The sequence below is a fragment of the Agelaius tricolor genome, unplaced genomic scaffold (assembly GCF_023055355.1).
Source record: "Agelaius tricolor isolate 1412-34295 unplaced genomic scaffold, bAgeTri1.0.p SCAF_33, whole genome shotgun sequence".
Taxonomy (NCBI): domain Eukaryota; kingdom Metazoa; phylum Chordata; class Aves; order Passeriformes; family Icteridae; genus Agelaius; species Agelaius tricolor.
In genome coordinates, this window is record NW_027269293.1 from 222,999 (window position 1) to 234,752 (window position 11,754).

Consider the following 11,754-nt stretch of genomic DNA (forward strand, 5'->3'; position numbering starts at 1 on the left):
AATATTTAGGCCAAAAAATACGAGCGTCAAACGCCATCCCGCTCTTTGTTGCCGCAGCACCTTTGGGTGACAGCGGCTGCGGGAAGAAAATCATTAAAATCTGTTAAGCCTTTAGTTTTCACCCGCATCGATATTTGCAGCTGGGCAGGAATTCGGGGGAATTCGCTGGGGGGTTTGGGGACCCCTTTTCCTTGGGATCGCTCCCCCGCCTCTGCCGAGCTGCTGGAATGGAGCTGCGAAGCGACGCGGAGGGAAACGACTCGTTGGATTTTAAATGCAAATAATTCCCAGCGACGTTGGAGTCAAACGAGCGGAGGGGGGGAAAAAAAATTGGAGAAAAGAAAAAATTGGGGCGGGAAAAGGAAGGGAAAAAGACGGGGTGGGGTGAAAAAAAAAAAATCTCGGTGGGAAAAAAAGCGCGGAGGGAAATAAACAGCAGAAAAATCCACTTTGGAGGAGAAGCGGGCCGAGCGGCTCCGGTGCCCGGGGAGTGCCCGGTGCGAGGCTGCGGTGCCCGCGGCAGGGGCGAGCCGGGACGGACTGACAGCCGGCCGGACAGACGGGCAGGCACCAGGTGCGGGCTGCCCCAGCCCGGGCTGTCCCCGCAGCCGAGGCCGTGTCCCAGCGCGGCCCTGCGCTGTTCCTACCCCCGGGCGGGTGGCACCGGCCCCGGGGCGCCCCACGCCCTGCCCGCCGGCGGCACCGGCCCCGGGGCACCGGGCAGGGGCTCCAGCGCCGCCTACCCCCGCCCCCGCCGCCGGCCTCGCCGCCAAAGTTGCTCCAAGTTGGAGCCGTGGCGGCGGCCGCTCCTGACGCGTTTCTCTCTTTCCCTCCCCAGGTGGGCACGGCCGAGCGGCGTCGCGGGCACCGGACACCGGGCGAGGCGGAGGTAACGGCGGCTCCCCCCAGCTCCTCCGCGGCGGCAGCCCCGGGACGCGGCCGGTAGCACCGGAGGGATGCGTGGCAGGTGCGGGACCCGCAGCTGGTGGCGTTACCGGGAACGGCGGCAACTTCCCGGCCCGGGCCGGCCCCGGCGGCGCCGCTCGGTGCGCTGGGACGGGGCCCCGCGGCCGGCCGGGCTGCCGGGGCTCCGGTGCTCCGGGGGGGAAGCGGGGCCCCCGCGCCGAGCTCCGCCGCGCTGCCTCCCGCCGAGGCGGCCGCCGGTTCCTGCGGCGAGAGCCGCGCTCGCACCGGAGCCCAACATGGCTGCTGTAGTGAAGGTATTTCATGCACACGGGGGTCTGGGCGAGGGCAGAACGGGGCACCGGAGGCGCCGGGGCCGGCCCAGCGCCCGCAGCCGCCGGGGAACCGGGTACAGGCGGGCGAGCAGTCGGTAAGTGGCGGGAGTAGCGGGCCCGGTGCAGCCCCCGGCGCGCACACGCGTGGGGCCGCCGCTCCCCCGGTGCCGCCGGTGCCCGGCTCCCCCCGCGCCTCCCGGGGCCGCCGAGCAGTGCCCGGCGGGCACCGGAGACCGGCGGGGGCGAACCGGGCCGCCGCGGCCCGCCCGGGCCCTGCGCGGTGCCAGCGGGGCCCTGCGCGGTGGGAGCGGCACCGGCGGCGCCCCCGCTGCCCGAGCGGCCCCTCCCGGTACCGGGCCCGGGCCGGAGCGGCTCCCGGGGCGGCGGCGAGGCTCCGCCGGCGCCGTTCGTTCCCTCGGCGCTCGTTGCTGGGTTTTACCCTTCGGGCAAACGGCACCGAGCCGTGGGCAGCGCGGCGGGCACCGGCGGCGGCGGGGCCGGGGCCGCCCGCGGCCAGGGCGGAATTTCGGAGCCCCGGTCGGGAGGTAACGGCGGCGGCTCGGCCCACGCGGGGCGCGGAGCGTGGGGAGGACGGCGGGCAGCAGCACCGGGGCCGTTGCGGGGGACGAGCCGGGAATTGGGCACCGCTGGCACCGCGTCCCCGCTGCCCGCGCTCGGCCGCGCCGCGGAGCCGCGGGGACGGTAACGATAATTAATAGCCATAATAATGATAATCAATTAGCGGCAGCTCGGTGAGAGAAGGACGGAGGAGGCACGACCCCGCACGGCCCCGGGGGCGGCGCGGCCGCCGTTCAGCACCACGGAGAGCGGCGGGGCCGGTGCCCGGTCCCCGGTGCCCGGCGGCGGCGGGAGGAGGCTCCGCTCGCTCCCCGCGATGCTGCGGCCGCCGCTGGCATTTTGGGGGGCTCTGACCAAGGGCTGCCCGGCCCTTGGTGTGCCCGGCGAGGGACAGAGAGCCCCGCTGCTCCCGGGGAGCCCCCGGTGCTGGCGGGTTGGCATTTCCGCCGGCGCCGCCGTTCCTTCCCGCGCGGGTATTCCATGTATTCCATATATTCTATAGATTCCATATATTCTATAGATTCCACATATTCCATATATTCTATAGATTCCATATATTCCGTATATTCCATATATTCTATAGATTCCATCTGTGTAGGTGTGTGGGTATATAAAAGGCCGAGTGCGGGCAGCAGGGCCGGGGTCGGATCTCTGCCTCCCTCCCGAAATCGGAGCACCGGGAGCGGGAGCCGGGCCCCGCCGCCCAGCCCGAGCCGCCGCTCCCGGTGTGCATGGCCGGGCCACAGCCCCGCCACCGTGCCCGGGCCACCGGTTGGTTTCGTTTTCCGCCGTTTCACCGGGGCTCGGCGCCATGAGGCGGCCCCGGGAGCGCTGCGGAGCCCGCGGGGCAGGGCCAGGCCGGGGAACCGGGGACGCGACGAGCCCGGGAACAACCGGGGGCGCATTCGGGGGCCCCGCGTGGCTCTGGGCTCGTGTGCGGGGGCGTGCGGGCAGCTGGGCGAGTGTGACCATGGGTGTGAGGATGCACCGGAGACACGAGCGCTGCGTGTGCTCCGGTGAGCCCGGGCACCTTGGCGTGGTCCGTGCCCGCAGGGGTCACGGCCGTGCCCCCGGTGAGGCTCCCGGGAAGGGCTCCTGTGCCCCGGCCCGGCCGGTGCTGCCCCGGGGGCCCCGGGAGAGCGGAGCGCGGCGACCGCACCGGGCAGCGGCGGCGGGGAGCGGCCCCGGGCGGCCGCACGGGGGGGACGTGGAGCCGGACCTGGGCCCCGCGCCCCGGGCTCTGCCCCGCCGCCCCCCCGAGCCGCGGCCGCGCTTTCTCCCGGCCCGGGGGGGTTTCTCCGCGGCCGAGGCCCGGCCCGTCGGTGGGCTCCGTTCCACCGGGGATAACGGGTTGTTCGAGCCCCGCTCGGCTCCCGAGCGTCTCCCAAATGTCCCCTCTGCAAGCGGCTCCCGTGAGCGCAGCCCCGACGGGAGGGACGGGCCCGGCCGCCCCCGCCCCCGCGGCCGCTCCTCCTCCCGGGCACGGGGGTTTGAGCCCAGCCCGGCCCGGGGGGCGGCTCCGGCAGCGCCGGCCCGAGCGGGGTTACCCCCGGGGCACCGCCGCCTCCCCGACGGGGCGGGCCGGCTGCGGCGGGCGGCCGCCACCGGGGGGGCCCGGCCCGAGCAGACGGAGCGGCCCCCGGGGACGGCGGCGGCCGTGGCGAATGGCGCAGCCCCTGCCGGGGGGGTGACCCCTGCCCCGGCCCCACGCCCGGGCTGTCCCAGCCCCGCCGCTCGGGCTTTGTCCCCGCCGGCCGCCCCGTCCCTCCTCCCGCCCTCCCCCGCCCTCCAGCCAGCGCCGCGCCGCTGACTCTGCCTCAACTTTAGAGGCAGGTCCCGGAGACGCCGGGCAGCGGGAGAGGCACCGGCACCGGCACCGGGCGGGGATGGCCGCCCCCATCCCCATCCCCATCCCCGTTCCCGTCTCCATCCCCGTCCCCGTCCCCGTCCCCGTCCCCGTCCCCGTCCCCGTCCCCGGGCCGAGCCTCCTCCGTTCCCCGCCAGCCCGGCAAGGATGCGCTGACCCGGAGCCGACGGCAGCCGCGGGATGCGCAGGTACCCCCGCCCCGGGAGCCCTCCCGGGACCCTTCCGGGGCTCTCCCGTTGGGCACCGGGGCAGCCGCTCCGCCGAGTTTCCGTCCGAGCGGCCGCAGCTCCCCGGGAGGAGCCCCCGCCCCGCCGGTACCGGGGCCCTGCCCGGAGCCCCCCGGTGGGGACGGGGCCATCCCGGGGCCCTCAGGGTGACCCCCCGGGAAATTCCCGCGGGAGGTGCGGGGTCCCTGCCGGGTTTGAAGCTCCGGGCAGCCGGGAGAGGATGTGGGAGGAAGGGGAGGAAGAGGAGAAGAGCGCGGGGGGACCCCCGGGGGCCCTTTCGGGCTCGGCCCGTCCCTGCCCGGGCGATTTCCTGACTCAGCAGTTCCGTGCCAAAAACTCCGGGAATTGGCCGGTGGGACTGGGCTGGGGCTGGGGGCGAGTCTGGGGCTGGCAAGGACCCGGCAGCTCCCTGGGCCTGACTGTGGGGCTGTCCCTGGGGGGACACGTGGTGCCATCCCTGAGCTGTGCCATCCCTGAGCTGTGCCATTTATGTCCTGTGCCATCCCTGAGCTGTGCCATTTATGTCCCGTGCCATTCCTGAGCTGTGCCATCCCTGTCCCTGTGCCATTCCTGAGCTGTGCCACCTCTGCCCCGTGCCATTCCTGAGCTGTGCCATCCCTGTCCCTGTGCCATCCATGTCCCATGCCATCTCTTCCCCATGCCATCCATGTCCCGTGTCATCCCTGTCCCATGCCATCCCTGCCCTGTGCCCCCCCTGTGCCGCGCCTGTCCCGTGCCACCCCCAGGCTGAGCCCGCTTTGGGGTCCTGCTCCTTTTGGGGGCACCAGCCTTGCCCCAGGGCTCTGGGGTGGGCACGGGGGTGGCCGTGCCACATCACAAGGCACCGCAGCCCATCCCTGCTGTGCCCCCCTGGGCTTTCCGCCGTGGTGGCACCAAGGGGACGAAGCTCGGGGGCCGCGGGGCGGCCGAGGGCTGATGGCTGCAGAGCTGGGGGGGTTTTTCTCTTTGGTTATCTAGCTGTATGAGTGTATGTGATATCATAAAGCTAGAGAACCGAATGTAAAAACCCTCCCGCCGTCCTCCAGGAGCCGGGGCCTCGCTGCCCGCCGGGCTCCCCGAGCCTCCAGCCCCGCGGCCTCCATGGGATTTTTGCCTTTCATCGCTTCCTACCCAGGCCCAGAGCTGGTGCCTCTGCCTGGCTGGGGATTTCGCCTCCAACCTCCAACCCTGGTGCTTTTATTTTATTAATTTTTCCTCTTTTTTACATTTTTTTTTCCTTTTAGGTTTTTTTAAAATTTTTTTCTTTTTAATTTGATTTTTTTTTTCTTTTTTCCTTTTTTTTTTTTTTTTTTTTTTTTTTGCCACTGTGGTTTTAATTTCCACCCCGACAATTAACTGGTGCTGGAGATAAATGAAACGGGGCCAGCTCCGAAAGAACCCCCTGAGAAACGCTGTTTATAACCGGGTGGAAGGAAAGTTGCTTAAATATATTACAGCATGCAAATTTTAATTTAGCACCAGCCCCGTTCCCGAGGCCGATTTATCTGCCGGGGAAGGGAAATAAATCATCGCCGCTCGTGGCCGCGTCTGCGGAGAGATCGCAGCTTTGTTCTTCCAGAGAGGGGTTTGGGAGCATCCTGGGGCTCAGATCCCTCCAGGATCCCGCTGGGTTTGGGATCCTCCTTCCCTCCCGCTCCTCCCCGCTCAGGGATGCGGGGTCAGCCCCAAGGACGGGGCTGGGGCGAGGGACGGCTCCGAGGGGCGACCCCAAAGGTTGATCCGTGCCCCTGTTGTACCTGGGAATGCCAGGAAGGCCGTGCCGGGGGGGGTTTGGTGACCCCAAAGGTTGATCCGTGCCCCCGTTGTTCCCTGTAACCCCAGGAATTTCCAGGGGGGGTTTTGGGGTGCAGCCCGAGGGAGGGCCCTCAGTGGTGACCCCAAAGGTTGATCCGTGCCCCCGTTGTTCCCTGTAACCCCAGGAATTTCCAGGGCGGGTTTTGGGGTGCAGCCCGAGGGAGGGCCCTCAGTGGTGACCCCAAAGGTTGATCCGTGCCCCCGTTGTTCCCTGTAACCCCAGGAATTTCCAGGGCGGGTTTTGGGGTGCAGCCCGAGGGAGGGCCCTCAGTGCCGCTCCGGAGAGGGAAGTGGAGATGATCCGGACAAATCCATGAGCTAAAAACGCTTTAGGATCGGCCTGGGCTGCAGGAACAGCACGGGGACAGCTCCACCCCTCCCTCGCCGTGGGGACTTTGGAGCAGCAATGCCCGGCTGGGATTGGGAAATGGGAAAGGTGGAAAAGGAACCAGCCCAAGGCCCCAGTCCCTCTCTCCATCCTCTCTCCCTGGCTCCCCTGAGGGGTTTTTTCTCCTCTTCCACCCTGGGGCTGCAGCAGAGGAGGAATTTGGGGGGAAATCAACAGGTTTGGCCAGGAGAGGAGCAGATTTCCTGTCCTGGACCCATCCCTGGGATCCATCCCTGGGATCCATCCCTGGGATCCATCCCTGGGATCCACCCCTGGCACCCCTGAGCTCACCCAGTTTGGGGCCTTCCTTGGGCGGGGAGGCCCTGGGGTGTGTTTGTGCTGTGGGATGAAGCAGGGGCAGCCCCAGACACCCCAAAATGTGCTGTGGGGTGAAGAGGAAGCCATTCCCAGTCCCCCTGGGGGTCCCACAGGGGCTGAGGCCGGGACGGCGGCGCCTTGGCCCCGATGTGTCCCTGGGGGAGGCCCCGGTGCCGAGGGAAATGCGCCCGGTCCGGGGGCGCTGCCACCCTGCACGGGCACAGGGCCCTTCCCCGGGCCCTCTGCTGTCCCCAGGCGCTGCCAGAGCAGCTTTGCCCTTCTCCCTCCCCGGCTCTCCCTGCTCTGATCCCGCAGCTCCCGTGTGGGTCTGGGCAGAGAATCCCCGAGTTCCTGAGGCTGATGGGGACAGCTGGGGACAGCCAGGGGCGGCTGTGCCACCCTGGGAGAGACACAGAACCAGTGCCACGCTCAGCTCTCCCACTCCCAATCCCAAAACAGCCCCGGATCCCCCCCTCTGCCCCAGCTGGGAGCAGCCAGGGGAGGGGATGGGCTCCAGAAACCTTCTCCTCCCTCCTGACTACTTGTAAACCATTTAGCAGGAATTTCTTAAAATAGGTTCCACTTTAAGGACTTATCTGCTGAATACCATTAATTTTCTGGGGTTCGTTAAAAGCAAACTTGGTCTCATAGCAACGGAATCTATTCCAGGGAAGCAGCCAATTGCAGGGTGTGCGAGCCAAGGCACAGAGAGAAAAGGAGCCTTTCAGGTTTATTCCAGGCCTCTGTGCCTTTTTTTTTTTTTTCTTTATTTTTTAATTTTTTTTTTTTTTCCCCAGAGAAGTTTTTAATTTTCAGTGTTTTTATTCCCCAGTGGAATATTTCAGATTTTCTCCCCGGCAAAAAAAAAAAAGGAAAATATTGTGGCCTGTGTGGGTGGAGGGGAAATCGCCGAGGGGTTGTGGTGTTTGTGGGCAGGGATGGAGCCTGTTTGGGACAGGAGGGTGGCACTGCCAATGGCCCTGCCAGTGTCACCCTGGGGTGGCACTGCCAATGGCACCCTGGGGTGGCACTGCCAATGTCACCATGCAGGTGGCACTGCCAATGTCACCCTGGGGTGGCACTGTCGATGGCACTGTGGGGGTGGCACTGCCAATGGCACTGTGGGGATGGCACTGCCAATGGCACCGTGCAGGTGGCACTGTCATTGTCACCCTGGGGTGGCACTGCCGATGGCACTGTGGGCATGGCACTGCCAATGGCACCCTGAGGATGGCACTGCCATTGTCACCCTGGGCATGGCACTGCCAGTGTCACCCTGGGGGTGGCACTGCCAGTGGCACCGTGGGGGTGGCACTGCCAATGGCACCGTGGGGGTGGCACTGCCAATGTCACCCTGGGGTGGCACTGCCAATGGCACCATGGGGTGGCACTGCCAATGTCACCATGCAGGTGGCACTGCCAATGTCACCCTGGGCATGGCACTGCCAATGGCACCATGGGGGTGGCACTGCCCATGGCACTGCCAATGTCACCGTGCAGGTGGCACTGTCATTGTCACCCTGGGGTGGCACTGGCAATGGCACCCTGGGGATGGCACTGGCAATGGCACTCTGGGGTGGCACTGCCGATGTCACCGTGGGGGTGGCACTGCCAATGTCACCGTGGGCATGGCACTGTCATTGTCACCCTGGGGGTGGCACTGCCAATGTCACCCTGGGGGTGTCACTGTCATTGTCACCCTGGGCGTGGCTCAGCCCCGCAGGATCCGGGGCCGCCCCGCGGGGTTTGGTGGGAGCTGCTGGAAAAGCGGGGCCGTCAATCCCCGGCTCATTCCCCGGCCTGGCTGAAGGAATTCTCATTATTTCCCTTTAATTCCATCTCCCTCCTCGTCCCCATCGGGCCCTGAGCTGCAATCTCGTTCCCGGGATGTTCCCAGGGGATGTTCCCAGGGGATGTTCCCAGGGGATAATCCCGCAGCTCCCGGGGGAACGGACACTCTGGGGGCAGGGGGGGTCCCAGCCCTGGGCAGAGATGGGTTTGGGATAAACCGGGAATCTCCATCCTGGGCTGTGATGGGTTTGGGATAAACCGGGAATTTCCATCCTGGGCTGTGATGGGTTTGGGATAAACCAGGAATCTCCATCCTGGTTCCCATCTTTGGACCCCTGATGGATTTGGGATCAGCTGGGAATCTCCAGTTCTGATTTCCAGCACTGGGAGAGGATCTGGGATGAGCTGGGAATCTCCATCCTGATTCCCATCCCGTGCAGAGATGGGTTTGGGATAAACTGGGAATCTCCATCCTGGGCAGTGATGATGGATTTGGGATGAGCTGGGAATCTCCAGTTCTGATTCCCAGCACTGGGAGAGGATTTGGGGTGAGCACCCCAAACCCAGCACAGCAGACCGAGGAGGGGGCAAGGGGGTGCTCCCAAAATCCCCTGAGGATGGGAATGGCTCCGTTTTTGGGATGCTGGGATGGTGCTTTGGGATTGAGGTTGGGATGAAGAGGAGCCCTGGGGTGAGCGGTGCCAGGTTTGGGGTGCGAGAGGAGGCAGCTGGTGATGGGATCAGCCAAAAACCCCAAAAATAACCCGACCTCCCCATCAGCAGCACAATACCCAGGATCTTATTGGGAATGGGAGTTCGGAGCTGTCCACACGACCAGCATCATTCCCAGAGCTCCTGGCACCTGATTTTAACCTCAAATCCCGAATTTCCCCATCCCTGGGCCCGCAGCCGGTGCCACCCTCCAGCCCTGACATTTCCCACCCCAAACTGACGATTCTTCAACCTGACAGCAGCGAGGCAGAGGAAAAAAATCATTTATGATAAAAAGGGACACAAAAGGGTGGAAACCTTGGACAAAACCATTTCGGGAATGGAGGGAATGTAAAATCCAGCAATGGGTTTAAGCTGAGCTTAATTTAGGAACCCGCAGAGCCCTGGCTATGGTGAAGAACAATTCCTCCCCGTTGGGTTGGGGAAGATCCTGGATTTTTACTCTTTAGCTGCTGATGGAAGATCCTGGACTTTTACTCTTTAGCTTTTTCATGGATGGAAATTCCAGGCTGGAAAAATCAGGGGCTGGAGGAGGAGGAGGAGGAGGAGGAGGAGGAGGAGGAGGAGGAGGAGGAGGAGGAGGAGGAGGAGGAGGAGGAGGAGGAGGAGGAGGAGGAGGGAGAGGTGGGAAACCCCGGCAGTGCTGGAGGGATGGAGCTGAACCCAGCTGGGATGGGGGGACCCCAAGTGCAGGGACAGGCCCAGGACATCGGGATCTGCTTCCAGAAGTTCAGGATTTCTCCCCCGGATTTCTGGGATCAGTTCCTTGGATCTCTGTTCCCAGCCCCACCTGCTGCAGCCGCGCGTTCTCGCTCTGGTTTTTTATTTTATTTATTTTTTAATGGTGAAATTATTATTTACAGTTTAATATCTTCATGTTTCTATGGAAACTCCAGGGCTGTGCGGGGCGGGGAAGTCCAAAGCAGCCGGGAAAAGCGGGAATGCCGGGAAGGAGGGCTGGGAACGCCCCGGGTGATGGGAATGCTGAAAACGGGAGGAGCAGGAGCTCGGCCTGGGCTGGGGACGGGAGCTGGGGTCGGTGACGCCCTGGACCCGGCTTTGGGGGGGCTGCGCTGTGTCCCCCTGCAAACCCAAACCCAAACACAAACCAAACCCAAACCCAAACACAAACCTAAATCCAAACCTAAATCCAAACCCAAACCCAAACCCAAACCCAAACCAAACCCAAACCCAAACCAAACCCAAACCCAAACACAAACCAAACCCAAACCCAAACACAAATCAAACCCAAACACAAATCAAACCCAAACCTAAATCCAAACCTAAATCCAAACCTAAACCCAAACCCAAACCCAAATCAAACCCAAACCCAAACCTAAATCCAAACCTAAATCCAAACCTAAATCCAAACCTAAATCCAAAACCAAATCCAAACCCAAATCCAAACCTAAATCCAAACCTAAATCCAAACCTAAATCCAAAACCAAATCCAAACACAAATCAAACTCAAACCCAAACACTAATCAAACCCAAACACAAATCCAAACCTAAATCCAAACCTAAATCCAAACCTAAATCCAAACCTAAATGCAAACCTAAATCCAAACCTAAATCCAAACCTAAATCCAAAACCAAATCAAACCCAAATCAAAATCCAAACCTAAATCCAAATCCACAGGATTTCTATGGGATAATTTGATGGGATTTCCATGGGATATTTCCATGGGATTTCAATGGGGTTTCCATGGGACTTTCCATGGGATATTTCCATAGGATCTCCATGGGATCTCCATGGGATTTCCATGGGATATTTCCAGGGAATTTCCATGGGATTTCCATGGGATATTTCCATGGGATCTCCATGGGATATTTCCAGGTAATTTCCATGGTATTTCCATGGGATATTTCCGTGGGATTTCCATGGTATTTCCCTGGGATTTCAGGGCGCCGCGGGCACCCCCAGGCTGGCGCCGGCGCCGTTGCTGGTGCAGAAGGAGCGCGGTGGCGCGGCCCCGTTGCGCTAATGGCAGGTGACAGGGACACGCTCGTGGGGACAGGGACGCGCTCGTGGGGACAGGGACGCGCTCGTGGCCACGGGAGGTGTCCCCGGCCCCGCTCGTGTCACAAAGGATCTGATCAGGAGCCACCGGGAAAGGTCAGGCGGGAAAAGCACCCGGGGACGTCGCCGTGTCCGTGTGTCTGTCCGGCTGCTCCCGTGTCAGAGGGAAAAACAAACCCGAGTGCTTCAAAATAGAAATGAAAAGGAAAATGATATTAAAAGTAAAAATGGAAATGAAATTAAATGAAATAATAAAAATATTTTAAAGTAAAAATGAAATAATAACAATAATAATAATAATAATAATAATAATAATAATAATAATTTAAATAATAGAAATTATAAAATATAAAATTTAAAATTAGAAATTAATAGAAATAATAAAAATAAAGATAAAGATAAAAATAAAAATAAAGAAAATAACACTAACACTAACAATAACAATTAAATAAAATATAAAAATTAAAATAAAATTTAAATAAAATTAAAATAAAATAAAACTTTTAAGAATTTAAAATTAAAAATAAAAATAAAATTAAAAATAATAAAAATAAAAATTCTGCCGGAGGGTTGTGCTGGGGGAGCTTTGGGGGTGGTGTTTTCGAGGTTTCCTCTGCCACCACCAGAAATGGATTTATTTATTTCTAATGAAAACCACGAGCCTGGTGCTGCTCTAGGGGGTTCTGGGGTCCCCGTGGCCGAGGCGTGCAGGGATTGGGGTTTTTGGGTCCTGAAGTGTGGAGTGCAGTCATGATGGGGATTTTGGGGTCCCCAGGCCG